Below are 21,016 nucleotides of genomic sequence, written 5' to 3'. Positions count from 1 at the left end.
CTTCTCTGGACTTGTTCCAACAGTTCCATGTCCTTCTTATGTTGAGGACACCAGAACTGCATACAATACTCCAAGTGAGGTCTCACGAGTGCAGAGTAGAGGAGCAGGATCACCTCCTCCGACCTGCTGGTCATGCTTCTTTTGATGTAGCCCAGGATCAAGACCACTGGGGGCATTTTGCAAACCATGTTCTTTAAAGAGTGTGTACATAACTCTATATGGAGAATATCCTTTCCTTACATGAAGCAATATGATAAGAGGTCTGGAAACTAGAGAGGTTCACACTACTCAGGAAAACTCCAGTGAAATTTGTACTTGAGGGACAGTGTTCACCACCACTGAAATCAATGGCAAAGTCCATGAGGTTTTGTCTTATGATGGTATGTGCAGAACGTTTTGTCTTGTGATGGTATGGGCAGAACATTTTGTATCTTCCACATGCAGTAATACAATATATTTTAACTCCAGAGAGGTTCCCTTTGTTATACTAAAGTTAGAACTTCACAAAAAGCAAAAAAAGAGGCCAAAATACTGTTAAGACACTTAACATCTGTCAACTATGCTAATGTACTGCAATGATACTACCAGTATATTATTTTGGGAAGACCCATCTGGGGCTCCACTCTCTACTCAAGTGGCTTGAAAGCATGAATATTTTGCCAGCCTAATGCAGCAATGAATAACTAAAAAGCTTCTCCAAACTCTGTTCTGATGTACCACAGTGCAAAACGAGAATTTTGCAGTAAAATGTCCAGGAAATATTATCCATGATTCTTAAGGGAGGAGCTTCTTATTCTTGCAAGTTTTAGCAAACATGTATATTTATTTTAATAGATTTGGGTTTCAAATTTTACTTTGCAATTTTAAAGGAATAAATATCCCTGCCATTGCTTTATTTCACCTTTATAATCTTGCATTAGAATGTTGTCAGCATTAATAACAAGCTCTTCATTGTCTTTCAAATTAAGAATTTTACTTTGCTAATCTTAATTTTTACAGTATTATTAACGAGCCTGCAAGAACAGCAGTTTTTCCTGTCCAGTAGGGTATACCAGCATCATTGCAAAACTCAGTTAACTGACACTGGGGCTTTTTTGACCTTAATTATTTTTTCCTCAGCATCTCAGATAATAACTGGGTCTCCACGGAACATCTTCATCAGTCACTGAGAAACGCTTTTTAACACGCATATGCAGTGAAATATGATGAGTAGTCTGGCACAATCATTTGCATAATTGAGTAGCTGTTATAAATTCTATTTTCTTAAATAGAAGCATAAAACTAGAGGAAGTCTTGCAGTTCAGACTCTTGCTCCCGAACTATCTACAAACAAGATTGCTGAAAAATTGTACCATTCCTATGGCAGCATGGATTGTAACACTAAATAAACCCTGCTTCTCACAACCAAACAGCAGACAAACTCTCTGCTCTCCTAGCATGCCTCAGGCTTCTACCTAGTCTACTTTAGTTTCAGCTTTCTTGACTATAAATGATGCAAACCCACACTGTTTATATACAGATATATACATGTAGAATAAGGTCCCAAATAAAAATCATACAAGGTAAAAAAACCAACACACCAACCAACCAAAAAAAAAAAACCAAAACCCAAACCAAAAAAAAAAAAACCCAAAACCAACAAAACACCAAAACTGCCACCATTCGGCCTAAAAGCTCAGCATGAGGTAGAACCTTTCACCTATTCCAAGCTTAAGATGAAGAATTCCTCACCACTTTTTCTTTCTTTCAAATCTGATCCTGTGTTCACTCCTCCCAGATCTTCTTACAAAAGATGACAGAGAGATTAAGATCTGTATCTCCAGATCTGGCCAGACACAGCATTCCCTAGAATGTGTTCTCCCACACATAGCACAGCATCAGTGGTCCTGTCATCAATTGCAGATGCAGAAAAAGAATATAAATATACTCATTTCTAAGCCTCAGAGCTTGTTGATACTTGAAAAGACATAAAACACTTTGTGAGTATCTCATTGCATTCACTTACAATGAAAGCATTAATAATTCCAATAGTATATATAAAGAGCTATGCAGGAGGCTATTTATCTATCCTGGGGTATGGAAAGGGAAAACTAATAGCATGAACAGTTTAAAAACTCTGAGAGGCACAATAAACTTAAAAGCTACAAAACACTGTTGGAGAAAAATATGGAATCACACTAAGATCTTGTGAACTAAAGCTGTGAATCCATATGCATTCCACTCCTCCATGGATACTCACCCCGGGCTACTATTTTTCTGAAAGTGAGTGTCTGTGTAGATATTTACAAATTAGCTTCACTCGATTTTCAAAAACTGCTATTCATCACTGCATCGTGTTTTAAATGAGGGCAAAGAAGCTGAAATGCTTCAGCTGAAGCCACTATTTGCTAACTTGATACTGATGTTGATTCCAGGGTGCAGAAAAGCCCAGAAGTTAAGGTTCATGGTATGCCAGTTTCACGAGAATTTTGAAGAGGACACTATTTTCTTCCTGACTTTTAAAACTCCTTTCTGCTACTTGCATTTTTACTAGAGCTCTTTCTTCCTCTTTGCCTATACTAAAAACATTTCATCCTTGTTTCTTCTCTTCTGCAAGATGCTGATAATTTGTAGTAAGTGGGAAAGATGGAATAGCTGGAAGACAATCCGTATTGCTGGTACTTTTATTTGTATGAAACAGTTTCAGCAAAAAAGGAGTAGCTTGCAGGTGCTCCCATTTCCCCTTCATTATGCCATGATAAACAGACACTGTTAAGAATAATATCTGATCCATCTAGGAAATAACTACTGTTTGGAAAGTGAGACATTCAATCCATTTAAAAAATATATGAACACACCATGTTTCTTCCATATAGTGTACACTTGTAACTCTTGGTAGGCCTTGAGTGTTCCTGCACGCATGAGCACGCGTAGGAATGTCTTGTTACAAAATAAACATTACAAACTTGGGTAATAAATATATAATTATCACCTGGATAAAATCAGATGCCTAAAATCCTATTGCCTCCAAGTATAATTATACTAATAAAAATATTGCTGACTGATGAATAGATGTACTATTTATGCTACAGGGATTGCAAATCAATGCTTTTTTTATACTCAGGCACTCAAAACAATCCAGATTGCACTGGTATATATTATATATATATATATATATATATACCTGGTATATATCTGGTATAGATTATAAACCTGCACTGGTACATAAAATAATTCACCTCTGGACTGTAGTGAATAATCCTCCTGGCTTTCTCCTCCTGTATTATCTATTTCCTATGATTTATGTTATTGTTATGCTAATAAATTAATGAATTCAAGATAATACTTGGTCTTTACTGGATAAAATGTGTTTATATAAAATGCACATTCATTGTCCTAAATCACACCTTTAAGATACCTTTCATATGTAGTAAAACATTGTCTCAGTAGATTAGAGCAAGTATTTCCAAACATGTCTACAAAGCACAAGCCTCAGAAACCTCCTATCTTATTTTAAAATCATATCTTTAATCTTATTTTGCTCACTATATCCCTGGAGTGAATATTAAAAAGAAGGCCTATTTTACAGTTGCCAAGTGGGGATAGATCATCTGAACTGCAAATTTAAATTTAAATGCCTTAGATCTTCTAGAAAGATTAAAAATGTGAGCAGTATTTTCATCTATATTTATGAAGTACTTATTGATAGAGTTTCCAAATTCTGTCAGTAGGGGTAGAAGAGCCTTTTCCCATTCAGAGATTGTGAGGATTTTGCAGTGCCTTCCCTTTTCTCAGCAGAAGAGTTATAGGCAGTGGTCTACACTCAGTTGAGCCAACTCATAATTAATTTTATATTAGATCACTTTTTGAGAAAATAAGAGAGGAAATATACCGTTAACTATATCCATTTTTTATTTTAAAATACAAGGATTTGCTCAAATGTAAGAACTCAAATAATTAAGGTTTCTCTTTGATGCTTATTTCAGGATACCTCTGCATAAACCATTTTAACACTATATGATTATTCATTTTTTTAGCCCACAAGATTCATTGGGAATAGCACTGACAAGTGCTGCAGACTACTAGGACTCATAAAATGATTGTGGATTGGTGATCAACTGGGTCTATGCCATAAAAAGTTAAGTTCCTTGCTGAAGCTCTGCTCCCAGACTTTTTTCTTTTTGTCTCTTGCAGTGTTCACTTCTGTCTTGCCTTCTTTCTCCCTCTCCAATTAAAATGTCTGGTTTACCTTTATCCTCTCTTGGAAGCATACCAGGTGCCCAAGCTGAAGGGAACTGTGAGCATACAAAAATCATTCTACCCCATCTCAGCTATTACACATTGTACAACAGCACCAAATGGGTGCAATGACCTGCAATGAGTTCTACAGAGTAAAAAGAAAAAAAAAAAAAAAAAAATGAAACAAAGCCTGTGTGGGGTCTATTCAAAGCTTTGTGGAAGTGACAGCCTTCCACAGCAAAAGCTGGAACCCAGGAACAACAAACCATGAAGAGTACAGAGAAATGTCTGCAAATTTCAGGGCTATTGCTTTCACTAGCACCAACAGCACATGTACAAGAGAGAATATTTATATAGCTGCATTACTTGTCTAAATCTGGGTTAATGCTTACAAAAAAAGAGAAAAAGATATTCCTGATATTATGTTGACCCTCCCTACTAGGATTCAGCTTATCTTTCTCATTAAAGAAAATGGGGAAAGAAGACTTTAAAATAAAATCGAATTCATTTATTGTACCTTCCAATCTCAGCTTAGCTCATGGCTCAGACTGGAAGGAGTCTCCACCAGCACAGACTCTTTCAAGGATCCCTATGAGGGGACAGAAGCTAGGACACTTCATAGCGGCTGCAAAGGTGGTGGTGATAGTCTGATAGATAAGAAAGTATGCCTAATGAACATAAAACCAGGGTTTTTCTCACTTTTCACAAAACACAATGTTAGGACAGGGCCTACAAGCATTTGCTAAGTAAGTGAAATAAACCACACAGTGCAAATCACACTGCATACAGTAAATTTCCTTTCATCTGCTAAGAGAACTATACAAGTAACAACATTCCTTTCTTAACTAGAGAACCCTCATTATGCATAGCCAAGAGTTTTCCCAATCTTACTCAACAAAAGCATTCTATGTTAAAGTGAGAAAGCTTTGGGTCAGTTTTACATTCATCTCCTACTTGCCTCTGAGCTACTCTGCCTGATGTTCCTGTCCTGTGTGAATCTGGTCTTTTACATCTCTAATTAACCTGTCAAGCAGTATCTTAAGTGCAGCTACCCTGCTTCTAGAAAACACTTCTAACTTGCAACTTTTTCATATTTACAGCATGTGGATAACCACCCCCACTTTAAAAAACACTCATACAAGCATTCTGTATAATTTCTTACACATTTTCCAGTGTCTACATCAAATATAGACTATTGATGATCGCTGAAAAAAAAAACAAACCCACTTTGATGTTTTCACCAGTGTTATTACTTTTTTAGGAAAAACTTACTGAAAAATACATTTCCTATTCCATTACTTTGTGAAGAAAAAGCTTAGGTCTGCCCTGTTATAGCAATTTAGTCTGTGATGGGCTTTGATCTGAGGCAAGAGTGAACATCATTTTCAAAAAGCAACATGAAGAAAGAACTTGACTTATGAAATAAGATGTAACGGAACATTGGTGTGATTTAGGCAGACAACTGGTGGTGAAAATGGTCGCTTTTCAATAATAAACCTGAATGCTTCTATGTGTGTGTTTTGAAAAGATACTGCTTATATCCCACTTAACCAAGAACATGTAGGCGGTAATTAGGCACTGAGCCAGTAAGCCTCCAAGCAGTTTCTCTTAATGCTGTAACATTAATTAGTACAAAATACGTCCTTGCTGAATAGATGCAGAGAATGGCCTAATTCATACCAGAAAGAATTAGAAGAGGAAAAAATAACCAGAGCTAATTACATAACATTTTTTTTGTTAAGCAGTGAAAACCTGAAATAGAAGGGCAAACAAAACATGAGCTACATCAAGTCACCTATGCAAAATGAATAAAGGTACTAAAATCAACATAGAAGGAAAGCAGACAGTAACATCTCTTAAAGGAATACTTTTGTATGTAGAGTGGAAGTGGCTGTATGATCATTTTTTCTGTCTCTATTTTCTAACTGTCTATATATGCAGAAGAAGAAAATAGCCACTGATTTTGTTCAGCACTGAACAGTCAAATCCATCTCTTTCTGAAACAGACCCATTTCAAGCTCTTACAGACAGTAACAAGGAGCTGTTGGCACATGAAGTCATACCTCTACTTTCACTAGACATATAAGCCCTGTTCACAACAGAAGCATCACTACAGCTAACAGAACCAACAGCTCTCATGCGTTCGATACTGCTGTGTCTGACATGCAACTTGACTACGAAAAGCTCTATCAGAATAATAAGAAACTTTCTGCAGCTACTTTCTTACACCACTGAATGTTATTGCCACTCTTATTCTTGGGATGAACTATTTCAGTAAGGAGATTATATTGTTTATGAAAATTAATTTATCCAAGTGATAGGAATCCATGATTTTCTAATTAATGTCTGCAAAAGTAGGGTGGTAAGGTATCTTATAGCAAAACTTTGACCAAAGGAAGAGATGGAATTAATGAAAAAGAGGATATCACCTGAGTTCCCTGGGCCAATTGTTCAATAAGGTCTAGGAAATTAATCTTAAATTGTTCAATAAGCTTGAGGAAACAATGCAATTAACATTTGTTGGATAATTCCAGATAGTGAAATGGAGTTCTCAATCGTCAGGGAAAACAAAACAAAATAAAACAAATATCAAGTCACCTAAGCTGTCACTAGAATGTTAAGCTGAGGGGCTGCAACTACAGACACTTAAACTGTTATCTTTTCCAAATTTTGCATCTTTTGCAAAATTTATGCGAGATTTGCAATACTGTAACATTTGCCTTCTCTTCCTGTGAGACACCAGTAAGAATTCACAGTAAGTTAAACAGCAAAATCTTAAATCTCCTTGATGCAATAAATGCATGGTTAGCTGTTACTTGGTAACACAGGTAACTACTTAAAATTAGTTTTAGAGTAAACTTTAATAAGTGGAATTTTGACATAGAAACAAACATGTTTAATGGAACTTCAGAAGCTCCCAAACAGTGCAGTAAATCACCCCAAAACATTCTGAAGCTTTATAAACAAACTCATCTCCTCTTCAAAATATTTAAAAACAGGAACTGCAGAAGACATGTTATATAATTCCATTTAAAAAAACTCTCCATGCTACTTCTTGTAGAGAAATTCTAGTTAAAATTATTCTCACAGAAAGATGGCATAGAAACAATACTGCCACTTTCAATATAAATTTCAAACAAGGATTTAGTGTGGCTTTATGTGAATTGGCTTAAGATTTACTTTTGAGTTCCACTGTATCATGAAACACATCAGGGCAAACTACCTTTAGAACACCTGAGTCAGATATATAAGGCACTGACAAAACTTTCCTTTAAATCAGGCACATAAGAAGGACCAAGCAGAGATTGCTGTGCAGAAGCAGGTTTTCACCAGCAAACTCTTAATAATAATCTAGCAGTTAAGTCCTGTTGCAGAAAGTTTGGGGGAAAAAAGCCCAAACCTTTCTAAAGCTGCTGAAGGTTTATTCTCAGTTCAAAACTAAGCTAAGCTGGTATCACTTACAGACTGTAACTCTGAGCATATCCATTAGTTTAAAAGCAATTACTCCCACCGAAACTTCAAATTCACTCACCAGAAGTAAAGAGTTTCCGAACTGCACACCTATCACAGCATCAGAGTAATTATAACTGATCACCCACTCTGCACACACAGAACACAGCATGGTTTGTATCAGGACAAACCTGCCCAGCCAGAGATGAAGTGTGGAATCCAAGAAGTGACCACAGCCTTACATGGGTCTCCCATGATGACCAACCTAAAATCATGCTCTGTTTAGAGTTTCATGTACTTCACCCTCTCCTGTGGGATCAAACACATGTATAAAAATTTACTAGATTATACATACAGCATTAAGAATTTTCCTTACCTACCTTTGTGTTCCTGAAAATGTGCCTGTAATAAAGTATTGGCTGGTACACTAAGCTTCACCTAGGGATGTATTTTCAGCTCAGCTTAATAAAATCAACAGGCAGCTTGAAAAAATACGTCAAGAAAATTGTTTCCTATCCTAAAACACCTCTCCTCATAGGCCCTCATTCCCTAATGGGATTTTAATAGTATTACAAGTGTAGATAATAAAACTTAAAGAATATTTTTAGCATAAAACATTTTATCTACAGCAAACACAGTATGCTTCACTGGCATAATTTTGAAATTCTCTGAATTCAAACTTTTCACTGGAAACTCTTTCCATTCAGATTTTCATGTAACTAGACCCTTCATACCAACCACTGTTGAACATGTTCTCAAAATCAAAATCAGCAAGGTTTATCTGGAGTACTGTGCATTTATTTGAACTTCAGTATTTCAGTCTCTTTGCAGAAATGTAATTATTTTAGGCTGTAATCTTTTCAGCATGTTAATTATTTGTCAGGAAGTAAAATAACAGTAACGTTGTCTAATGCAAGCATCTGGAGCATTCTATGGATGTTTTTATGGATGTCAAACTTTGAAGTATCAATAACCTTTGCTTCAATTTTTCTTCTGCCCAAACACAAAGTACCAAGGGCAGTCCTCCTCAGCTACTGCCACTGCTTTTAGAAACAGAATTCAGGATGCTTCATCTCTGCTCTGGGTTACTGTCTCATGTTTCGCTCAGTTATCCCATACTTCACATAACAAGGACTTAAACCTCCAAAAGTTATGTCACTGTGTAACATATCCATCTAGTAGAGGAGGCGGGAAAATGTTCAAAATTAACTTTCTTACCTACACAAAAAGGAACAGGTGCACACTACGAGGAGCCAGGACGAGAAATGGATCTTCACCCTGATCCAGACAGGGTGGTCCTTGAAAGAAGTAGTTTACCTTTTACAGAAGGAACTAACTTCCCCTCTTCCTCCACCAGCAGAATCAGAAGGGGAAGGAAGGTTGCTTTCAGTTTCAGAGGAAAAGCCACATGCTGTCCCTTTTGACAACACCAACAGTATTAGTTCACAAGCTCCATGAGCTCGTAATGATAGCACTGCCATAATTCCATGAACTAATCTTTGTGCCTGCGCGCTGCAAGCACAGAGCACACTTTGAGGACACAAATCAAAAGCTTAACTATGGAACTGGTATCTGATCTGGTCAAAGGAAAGCTCTGTGAAGGCATTTTACCTTATTTTGGATAATGAAAGATCTCAGAGAACAGGGAGCAGTTTCTAAAATTCCACAGCTCAGGGAATGAGTGGTCTCAGGGAGTGAGTTTGCGTGTAGTCTTTGTTACAAAGCGTACTTCATTTTACTGCTGTCATTTAAGTAGAGATTAAGTAGAGATATTAAGTAGAGACAGAGACATTATCTCTGTCTCTCAGATGTTTTGCTGAAAATGTTGCCCACAAAAATTCAGCACCTGGTCTGACAGATCGAAGCACGGAACACTGGAATTAAATACACAAGTGAGAGATATTTGAGTACATTTCTACATGAGAATAAAAAAAAACTGAGTCAGGGAAAAAGCTGAAGGCAGAGGCTCTGCAAAAATGAGCATTTGTGTTGCTGCCAGTACCACACAGGTTGACTCAAACTCAAATGTAAACAACCCAATTTTTAAAAAGATTCTGCTTGGTGGAAACTTCAGAGATCAAAACAGTTATAAATCAAGTGGATTTATTTATGCACACTGTGAAATAATGTGCTCTGCCTCTCAATAGAAAGTATGACTTTCTGAGCTAGTGGAAAATGACACTGTAAGGCTTGGAACCTAGTTACAATATTACTTAGGAGGATGAATAAAAATTGGCTTAGGAAAACAACAGCTCAAAGAATGTTTTAAAATCAAACATAATTAGCTCAGATTACAAATGCTGGAAATTCTATAATGGTGACATTTTCCTGTCACCATTTTAATCCAAGCATACGATGGGAAAATAACTTTCAGAAGACACTTCACAACAAGATTCAGATGAAAATAACTACCCAGTGGCAGTTTCCTATGATCGACATGTCTCTCTGCATTACAGTATTTTTTCATAAAGTATAAAAATACCTCATTCTACCTCTGTTAATCCTAAATTCATGCTTTTCCATGTCTTCAGAGACTTTTCACAGCAGAGTTAAATTCAACTTCAAACACTACACATCTTACAGTATCAAAATACGAGCATATCTGCATACCAAGATGTTCCAAAACATATTTAGATGAAAGCCAGCAGAAATATTTTGAGACTTAACACTAGCAAGATAAAAATGCCACAAGATTTGCTACTGTTATCTTTAAATGTTAAAAAGTAAATAGCTCTCAGCAACCAGAGGCAAGCAGCAGAAGGTACTTAGAGATTGTTCTGGCCTTACCTTAGTAAGGATAACACATGTATTGGCTGTAAGCAAATTTGCTTGTCTCTTGCTTGGTGGTTGGTGTGATTAGATGCTCAAGACCTTGCAGCAAGGTCTGTGAACTGCTTAGTCTGAATATGGGTAAGCAATGCTGAAGGAGCAAAAGCATACTTTCACCTCTGCATGCAGTAATTGAATAGGTAATGTGAGGCAAACGGCCAGATGAGAAACCATGGCTGAGAGAGACAAGACAGCACACTAGGTGCTCTTCATAGACATCAGGAGAGCTTGCATATGAATGTACTCTAAACATTTCTCTATAAAGACAAGAGATACACAGGAAATTAAAACAATACCCACATAGTAAAAAGAAACACTTACTGAAGCTGAAAGGTGGTCAGTATGCAACAAAATATGCTGTGCTAGTAATCTCAAAAGGGGAGATTCAGCTATGTCATGAGGTTGTGAATGAAGAAAGAAAAAGGCCTGTCTAGACAAGACAAAATTCACAAACATCTGCTGAATAACAAATCCAGGGTGACAGGCCTCAGTAGGAGCAGAATAATCCACAGAAGTACAGGACAATAAAGACAAAGCATAAAAAGGAAGAAGATAGTAGAGGAGAAACAGAACCAAAGGATTGGTTTCCTATTCCAGTAACCAGAAAAGAAACAGGTCAAAATATACGAAATCTTGCAACAAGAATCAGGTAGTGCAGCTATAAGAACAGTCAAGATCCTGCTTCTGAAAGATCCATGATCAAAAGCCAAAGAAAAAAAAAGGGCATCGTCACAGACTGAGACAAAAAACAGAACAGATAACAGATGAAGGGGTGAGGATGAGGTACTAGGAAAATCAAACTAACACATGAAGAAATGATGTTTTGTATTAGATTTTGTATTTAGCATATAGAATGGATCAAAGCTAAGGAAGAGCCTGGATTATACACACTAAATATAAAATGACAAAGGGACAGAAATGAAAACTACATAACAACAAATTGAGGAAACTTGTTAAAAAGAAGGTAAATGAGCACCTAAGAGAAAATCCTCGCAGGAAATACGGAAGCTTGCCAGGATGACCATATTGAAAGCATAAAGCCAATGGATGTTGCCAGAGAGCCCGTAGGGCCAATGGATGATCAGTGTGTACAGTGAATGCAAGGAAACTAAATTAATTCTTTTAATTAGTGTAGGGAAATTCATATGCTGGATCCCTCTTTGTTAACAGACAAATAACATGTAAAACTGCAGCTACTATAGAAGCGGTATGGAAGAAATTAAAGAAAGGAATTTAACAAATCCTCAGGACTATACGGCGTTCACCCAACAGTTCTGAAGCTCAGTTCCTAACAGTGGTGCATAAACTCTAGTTTAAAAATTGCCTTAGTGGGCATGGATAGACTGGATAGTAGTAATTGTCAATTTAAAACAAGAAAAATCTGGCAAAATACAAAGACTACAGAAGAAAATGCCATACACCTTTATCAGGCAATTTAACATAAAATTAAATAGTGGATAGTAATAGCAAAGAGGAAGTTAAAGATGATGGTAGTGTCAACGGCTGTTTCTTTTTTGCAGTTTTACTGGATTTCTTTGAAGGAATGGGTGACAGTTGACTGAAAGTTTTAGAAAGCCCAGTAAATTCAACAAAATTCTTTGCCAAAGGTTTTTAAGAAAAATAAGGTGCCATGATGTAAGACAGAAGTCCTGACATAGATAAATACTTACTCAAAAGACAAAATGGAGAGCATAGAAGTAAATGGTCAGTTCTCAAGAGTAGGACCTGCATAAATCAGATGGGATCTGCTATAGGATCTGTGTTCAACACATTCATAAATGAACAGGAAAAATGAGCAAGCAATAATATGACTTTGCTTATGATATGAAGTTCATTAGGGTACTGCTGACTGAAATGCAAAGAAACCATTATAAACTGAGTAACTAGGCAATAAAATGGAAAATGAAATTTACTATAAATGAATGTAAAATAATGCATATGTATTTCACAATTTAAATGATGGGACCTCAGCAGACCATTGCTGCTCAGAAGCAAGACCCTGTGATTAGGACATTAATTTTTGAAGAACCATCCCTTTCTGTTTTCTAGTCTACATAGTTTTTCGTTAGGGGATGCAGCTGATGATGAAAGTTTACATGGACCTCAGAGGTCTAGACAAGAGCATATATGAGAAATCTTTTAGGGCTAATACTTCCATAGCAAACAGCTCTGGCTCAGGAAACAAGTTAAAAATAATTGAGTATAGGGAGAGAATGGGAGTGCCATATATGCTTGCCCTGATCTGATTCTCTCCTCAGCATTTCCTTACAGATACTCTTGGACACAAGATAATGGCCTAGAAAAACTTCTGATCTGATCTGTTATGGCCATCTTTGATAGTAATACATTGTAGCATAATAAAGCCCACCCCAAAAAAGAAACCCAAACCTGGGATGCATCAAGGCAGACATTTCCAGGTAAGGCAGGTGGATGATATAGTTGTATAAATCTCAAAAGTGTTTAAGTGCACAAAGGAGCTAGGATAGACAGGGTATTATACAAAGGGAGGATGGAAGAGCTTGAATTGTTTTATAAAGATTATTCTGAGAAGTATATGACTGCACTGTGAATAATAAAGCGTGAATAGCAAAGGTAAGGTAAGGATCATCTTTCATTCAATGAAAAATCTTGGTGCAGTCTAGTATAACAAAAGAAATTAAATGGGGGCTGGATTAATTCACATTTCTTAAACCTCAGAATCAAAAAGAGAAGCAGTCTCATTTGAACACAATGAGAATACACAGTGAGAAATATCTAGAGTAACAAAAGCAGGTTTATAATTTCTTAGTGTTTCAGTTATGAGAAAACAGACTTTATTTTTAATAAACTAAAAAGTTTCTGATTTTCTGATATTTTCAATCCAAAATGTCTGTTATGTTTTATTTTGATCTTCCCAAACAATTTTTAAAAGTTCACTGGGACCTGATGGCTGGGCTGTGATTGGGGAATAAATGGCATTTTTCGTTCTTAATATCATGGGGCTTTTGTCATAAAGTGCAATATCAAATTTTTATATACTCCAGCACCGCGCATGTTGCATAATGGATGACTTTCATATGAACAACCTGATATAAGCAACAAATATTTGGGGTTTAGTATCTCAAATGCATTCAAAAACCTCAAGTACTGCTTCCAACCCTTGTAAAGAAATCCCCCAAAGTCAGCCTGGGGCTGGATGACTTCACTTCTGTTTGTAAACAGCAGGAGAGGGTGAAAATGCAAATTAATACTCCAAATATAGCTTTGATGGCCACTGCCTCTGCTGCACAAATTTTAGGAGCTACCATAACTTGAGGACTGCAGGACAAGCCATAGAATAGTTTCAGTTACTAACAATGGGGATATCTCCCTGTGTTTTACGGGCTGAAGAACTCTGTAGATTTTTCTGGTAAGACAGTGATGAAAATGTCCTAAAAATGCACAACTGGTATCTTTAACATTGGATGCAAGTAAATTAATGAAGCAGAAAGTACCGATCTTTGCCAGCAGAAACCCTGAACAGTTCGTTACATAGCTTTGCTGTATGATTAATACAAAACCTATATGGCAGTAAAAAACACATCTTTCAGAGAATATATCCCAACAGTAAAATACTAATCAACGTTTATATTACCAGCCAAACTAGCACTGAGTCGATAAACTGTTTCAGAGCTGTTTAATACTTCAGCTATGAAACTAAACTTTGCACTGAAACTGGAAAAAGTTATCTGCACTAAAAAAGTGCATCCAAAATCCAAAAGATAATTAGGAAACTAACATCAGAACAAATGCCTCTTAAGCACACACAACAATTTTAGTAAGCTTCCTTCTTACTGTTGTTTTACGTATTCAACAGCTAAGCTGGAAAAAACCCAGATGTACTCTGTACTATATGTACTTCGGTTACCTGCTAAATGACACTTCTGGGGGACAGCATGTAAGCAAGGCGAGAAGACTAATTTTTGATGCCCAGTAAAAGAGTTAAACAGTAAAAGAGTGCAAGCGCTGCTTTAAGTCAAGAATTGCAGCACTAACAATTCTAAAGTGCAACTGTCCATAAACAGATATAATGGACTTCACAGGTTTCTGTCAGGCAACCTAGCAATGGAAAAAAAGAAGTTAAAAGCAGTTTGTTTGCAAACAAAACCTTGTGTCAAAATCCTTTCATCCTAAATGTTTGTTTCCATTAGAGATAGCAGGTCAACATCAAAGCTTTCATAAGATGGAAAAAAAAAAAAAGTCAGAATAACTGATACTAACAGATTTGAAGATGAAACTCTGATTTGATGCTCATCGTATTTGTTTTTGCAAGTGGTTCCAATTCAGTGTTTCTTATCACACTGAAGTATCTAGCATACTTAATACACACAAACTTTTGTTTTTGCTGTATTGTATATTACATATTTTTCTTTCCTCTAGAGCTCAGCATTTCACCTTTAATCCACTTGTTCCCCAAAATTCCACTCCATACTATTATTTTATACAATTAAAATATCCACAAAGCTAACAACTGGCAACTTTCATTGACTAACATCTCCAGAATGGCTGAACTGGCTATAAAAGCAAGGAAGTTTAAAGACTATTTTATGAAGACATGACTTTTAAGATAAGTCTACATGCCTTAATCATTTTGGCTGACAAGGTGGTGGGAGAACTCTGATTTCTCCAATTATAAGTTCAATAGCTGAAATAAGTTTAAAAAGGTCATGTATAAAAGGCATAAAACATTAATCTCATCATTTTCTGTGCAGCTTGATAAACTCCTAGAAGCTGTAATAGCAGAGACAAATTAAGCAACTTTCTGACCTTTCTCTGATACAAACCTTTACAGTTATTTAATGAAAATCCCAAAGGTTACCAATTATTTTTCTAAAAAAGCTCATCTCCCTCTTACTGGGAATTTGGTACTGCATTGCAAAATTACTTTGTGGAAACACTTATTTGAGTACCTTTAGTACAAAACTGCACAGTTGTAACAAACCCACTAATTTATTTCTTGTTTTGGCTTGGGGAGGAAGAGGACTTGAGGGGAAACAAGGTAAAACAAGTGAGAGAGAACAACAGAGGCAGAAAGCGAGAGAAAATAAGCAATTAAGAGCACATATGTATGCATTCAAGGTAGACACACTAAAACCCTGAAAAAAATAAGAACAATCATGTGTTGACCAATATAACCCAGTATCAGGCCTCAGTATATCCACTAAAATCAGAGGTAGTACAGGCACACAGCTGTGCAATGGTACACACTAAAGCATTTCAAGCAAAAGTGAGATTTCCAAGTTTTGTGTTAAATAATTTAACGCTCAGATATTTATGATCTTTCCTGACTCAAAGCCTAAAGTTTAACCAACATTTTGGTTAACTCGGAATTAATGTATTTTTTTTAATTGACTAATGTTTCAGAGATGTGACCTTCTTAACTTCTTGACATGTTTTGAATGGTACAAAATAGATGCCGAAGGCTGGTTTGATCAAACAGTTTTCAGTTCAAAATAAAAAGACACCTAGCCAGTTTACTATTTCCCTATATATTAAATAGCAGAAAAAAATATTCACATATAGAAGTGTTTCTTCGGAAGTACTCAGCTTTCTGTCTTTCAAATGTTATATTTAGAACTGATTTTCTGTAGTTAAGCAATATAAATATTTCACTGACAGAAATCTTAAGGGAACCTCCAACAATTTGGATACTAAGATGTAAAAATTATAGAAATATGTTGTGCTAACAGGCAGCTGTTCTCAACAGTGTGACTAAATCTATATTTAAAAAATGTGCTATTTTCATAAGTTCCTCTAAATGTGTTTTCATGTCAGCAAGTCTGACAGACAAAAAAATTCCGATGATCAAATCAACCAGATGGACCAATGTTTGTGATCATACACTTCCTGAATAACACCTGTTAAAATTTCCACACATTCACACAGTAAAACGTATGAATAAGCCACAACCTGTTGGACATTTCTAAACAAAATGAAAGACAAAACTATCAAGGAGGGTCACAAAATTATCTCCAATTGTTCGTGTGTGTGAGAACCCCATACTGACAGAACATACTGATTCTTCTCTGTGAATGCACAATCCTTTTAATCAAAGCAAATGACTATTTCAAATAATATTCACCCAACTGAAAAATTCAAACATGAAGATAAATATTGATGAAATTACTGAAGATCTAAAAATTGATCTATGCAAAATAACACCTATAAACTTTTAATTCCATGAATTATGCTGCCATCTTGGGGGGGGGGGGGGCATTAAAAGGCGATATGGCCTTTTGTCCTTTATGAGAGATCTTACTATTTTTGTGTCAGCCATTTCCAAGGGAATGGGATAGTTTTATGTTTAAATTCTTGAGTATCAAGTTAATAGAACCCACAGTTCTGTATCTTTTATTCACTGAAAATTTCATAAAGAGTTACTTGTAGTTTTATTTTAGAAGTCAGTGTCTATAAACCTTTTTCATCGTGTCAGTTCTAACTATTTCAAAATATGCATGACTAATTACAAATGGTAGCAATAAGTAAGGATTAAACAGTGTCCAGTCTTCATAAATATCAGTCTCTGGTTTTACTGAATGACCAGTTGTCCTCTGTATTAATAAACTGATTTCTATGAGGTTACTCATGTAGAAAGTTTCAAACTGGATGTCACTTCCCTCTCTGTCACACACTGTGCAAGCAACATCACTCTGGCTCATCACTCATTTCCCCAATTTTCCTTGATGAAAGAGTGAATAGTCTACAGGATCATGATACTCAGAAGTTCAATTTCTGGCTCTTGAAAATACTAGACAGTAATTATTTGGCATTAAGGACTTCTATGAATAGATGTAGGTTTCCAGATCCATTACAGTCTATTATGTTATTGCAATTGAAATCAAAAGTGTCATGTTGAGAAGAGAGAGGTCTCCAGGCAGCATCCCACTCATTCTAATCAGATTACAGTCATTTGACCAATTCTATGTTGATTATTAGATTGAGAAGCATGGAGGGGTCATGGAGAGTATGACTCATTTATTTTCTACAATTACAAAACTTTTAGTTTGTGATTTTACCTCATTTGCCCTTCAAGCTCCTTATCTCTACTACTGGTTGCCAAAATACTTTCTACTTTGCCACTTGGATGATCTCATTCAGGGGTGTGATCCCTGTTTTGAGAACCACTGCCTTAATGTCTGCACTTAATACTATTTTTAAGGGATCTTTGATGAAAAAGAAAGCTGTAAGCATTTACCTTTTTGGTCTACCAAGCCAGACAGAAAATATATTTAGCACTCGTTTCTTGAGCCATCAAGCATACTGTATATGGGCCTCTTGTATTCATAAAGTCTTAAAGAGTACAATAAATGCCCAGTATGTTTGCATTAGAAATCACCCACAGTTAGTTTCCTCCTAGTTTTAAGCAGCTTCGTAATTATTCTATCATATCATTTGTCTCTTATTAGAGTACAGACTCTGATTTTTCTGGCTGTCAGTGAATAGTTCCTTTACCTAAATCAAATAGCGATTTCAGAGGCAAAAGTATATGGGGCCACCTTACCCCAAGCAAGCCTTAGCACATACTTGCTGTTCTGACCCTAACATTCTGTCAGTGCCTTTCTGAAGTAGGATTATTTAAAATTAATATAGTTCTATAACCAAGATATATTAGTATTACTTAATATTTTAAGCTTTCTGTGACTTCCTATGTCCACCCATGCATGCTTTATTTTGGATGAGAATTGTTCCTTTTTATTCTCTGTGAAATGTAATAAATTTATTACTGAAATTTCTAGACCAAGATTTCATTATTGCAACCTTTACAAGCTTCTGAATATGCAGAAATGCTGCTTGTATTTTCGAAGTGTATTGACTAGTTTTTGTAATTGAGTCATAAGACATTATTTCAAAAGGAAAAATAGCATTAAACAGAGAAAATAGCATTTTTTAGAAAGCATTAATGTCATATTCAAGTATAAACCCATAAAACTACCTACCATATGCTTAAAGGCAGCAATGCATGTGTGTTTGTGAGGCCAAGGCCCATGCTCAGTATTATTCTATTGCTCAGAACACAGATCAATAACTACCGCATGCAGCTGAGATTCCCTCCCAAATCTTGTATTTTGAATTACATAAACCAATGCTTTAAGATTAATATATTTCCAGCCCTGCATGGATAAAATGTCTTGACATTACCTTTTGTATTCATTGTTTTTTTTTGCAATTCTTAACACCCCTTTTAAGAAAAACCTTGTTTAAGAATAATTTTGCTTTTTTTCTCCCTATTTTTAATTCACTTTGCTTATCACTTGTTTCCTTCAACTCATCTGAAACCCCCTTAAAAGCTAACTCTACAAGATCAGACTCTGGAATTTAGCAAATACTCCTTCCTCTCTGTGTTTTGAACACATAAACAATTTCTAAAAACATAGAAATGTAGGAACTGTTTTAAAAAAGAACTCTTTGAAAATATTTTCATGAGTGACATTTAAAACAACAATACCTTCAGGATGCAAACTATAGCTATTATGAAGTGGATCCAACCTTTCAATCAGTATCAGTAATCTGTATTCCATGCATGATGCTTATAAGCGAAATAATTATTTGTGTACAAGGTGTGAACAGGCACACATTTTGAGCAAATGGGAGGTACAAAGCAGGTTATTTATAAAGCACATTAACACCTTTTCCTTTAATTCTCCTGATTAGCTTCTTGGAGTATCAAATATTCACAGAAATACTTGATACCTCTTTCTATATACCAAATAAACACTGCATTTAAGAAATTAAAATGAAGACATACTTCGGGCTTCACATTTCCTCCGATACTGTCAAAAATGTACTCCTAGGTTCCAAAAATATTTCACTTCCACTTCCAAAGCCTAAAAACCAACTATGTATCTGCAACAATATTTATTTCAACAAATTCACTTTTCTAATGCAGAATCTTAAAAGAGGGCCTCCATATTGTTTTATAGTAACATATCATCATACTCACTTCATCATATAACCCTTCTAAATGTAAAATAACTTCACCTCAGCATTACCATGATCAGTTGTCTCAATGAATTCCTCATTCCTTACATTTTATCCCTGTTTGTATATATCAACTACATGTCTGGTAGCGATGATATAAACCTGTCAGCTAGTGGGAAGCTCTGTAAGGTAATCTGTCATCACTCTTTTCCTGAAATAAACTATAGCTTTCAGAGACCTCTGGAAAACAGATACTGACAGAAGTTATTGTGACAATGGGCTGAGTATCCTGCGTTACACAGCAGGTGCTTTCTGTGTTTCCACTTCCTATGGACCCCCCATCATCTGTATTCACCTTTCTATCCTCAAGCATGTAATTCACCTATGGATTCACCTGCTGGCTAATAGGTTGCCCTAAAAGAAAAATACCTAGGTGACCAAAATCATGCTTTGGAATTTAAAAAACAAAACCAAAACAAAAAAAAAACACACAAAACCAAAAAACACAAACAAACCAAAACAACAACGACAAGAAAAAGGAAAAAAAAACCCCACAGAAAAAATAAACAACCAAAACTTTTGGAATATTCCTTTTCTTAATGAATTGCTTTTGTTCATAGTGCCCCCCCCCTTTTCTCCAGACAAGCAATAAAGTTTCAGTTTTATAATTTCTAGATTCATATGTCAAATCTTTCCATAGGTCTAGAAACGATTATGTTTTTTGCAGATCTACAACCAAAAGAAAACTTGATACATATATCACATATATACACATTGTCTGTATAACCTACTTGTCAATCATCTATCAAAACACGGATAAGCAGGAACTCAGGACTCTATTCCCATCTTTGTAAGCAAGACATGTTTTAAAGCCACTTTAAAACAAGATAGCTAGTAATTTACTTACTTTGTGAAGTGTTTGACTATATAATACTTCTTCCTTGCTAATAAAAGGTAACTCTGCCTGCAGTGATGTTACATAATCATTCTAGGTTTTTATTTTCAAAAAATAGAAGCAGCATTCTGCTACAATTCTTTCACCTCCAAGGATCAAGAATTTCATTCAGATCCCATACTGTTGTTACACATGCCTGTCATTCATAAGATGTTTGGTTGCCATAGTCACAAAAATCCACTGAAGATTAGAAAACTTTTTCCTTATTTTCCAGTCAGCTTTACTAACTGTTGTTTTCCACATTTGTATATTTGATCTATTTACAAAAAAAAATCATATACACACCCAATTAAGTTTAAAAAAAAAAAAATTATAGCTACACTAAAGCAATCTTTGCAACATTACCATGATAATGTGCCTCCTAGAACTACGTTTCAATAATAATTCAAATTATTTTTACCAAGGAAACCAGAATTCACTCTGGAAAAAAAATGGAGTTTGATAGTACCAGAGAAAAGATTGAAAACAACTGTATGCCCTTGTATGTCATACAAACAAGAGACAAACTAATGTCACACAATAGCATTATCTGTATTCTGTTGGCATCGTAAGTCTGCAAAAGCATAAACTGATAGGTATTGATAGTCATTGATCTCAATAAAGCCACAGAATTTGGAGGGAAAAATC

At 35.6% G+C, this 21,016-nt stretch overlaps 1 protein-coding gene across 1 annotated transcript in view; it reads right to left on the bottom strand.

The window, feature by feature from the left end:
- CRPPA (CDP-L-ribitol pyrophosphorylase A) overlaps positions 1-21,016 on the bottom strand; it is a 125,188-nt gene that overhangs the window by 30,496 nt on the left and 73,676 nt on the right. The gene's annotated exons all lie outside the window — the stretch shown is intronic.

The sequence above is a fragment of the Pezoporus flaviventris genome, unplaced genomic scaffold (assembly GCF_033815535.1).
Source record: "Pezoporus flaviventris isolate CSIRO_AGI_PZ_B2104156 unplaced genomic scaffold, CSIRO_AGI_Pfla_v1 ptg000055l, whole genome shotgun sequence".
In the NCBI taxonomy this organism is placed as follows: domain Eukaryota; kingdom Metazoa; phylum Chordata; class Aves; order Psittaciformes; family Psittacidae; genus Pezoporus; species Pezoporus flaviventris.
This window is presented reverse-complemented; position numbering and strand designations above follow the sequence as displayed.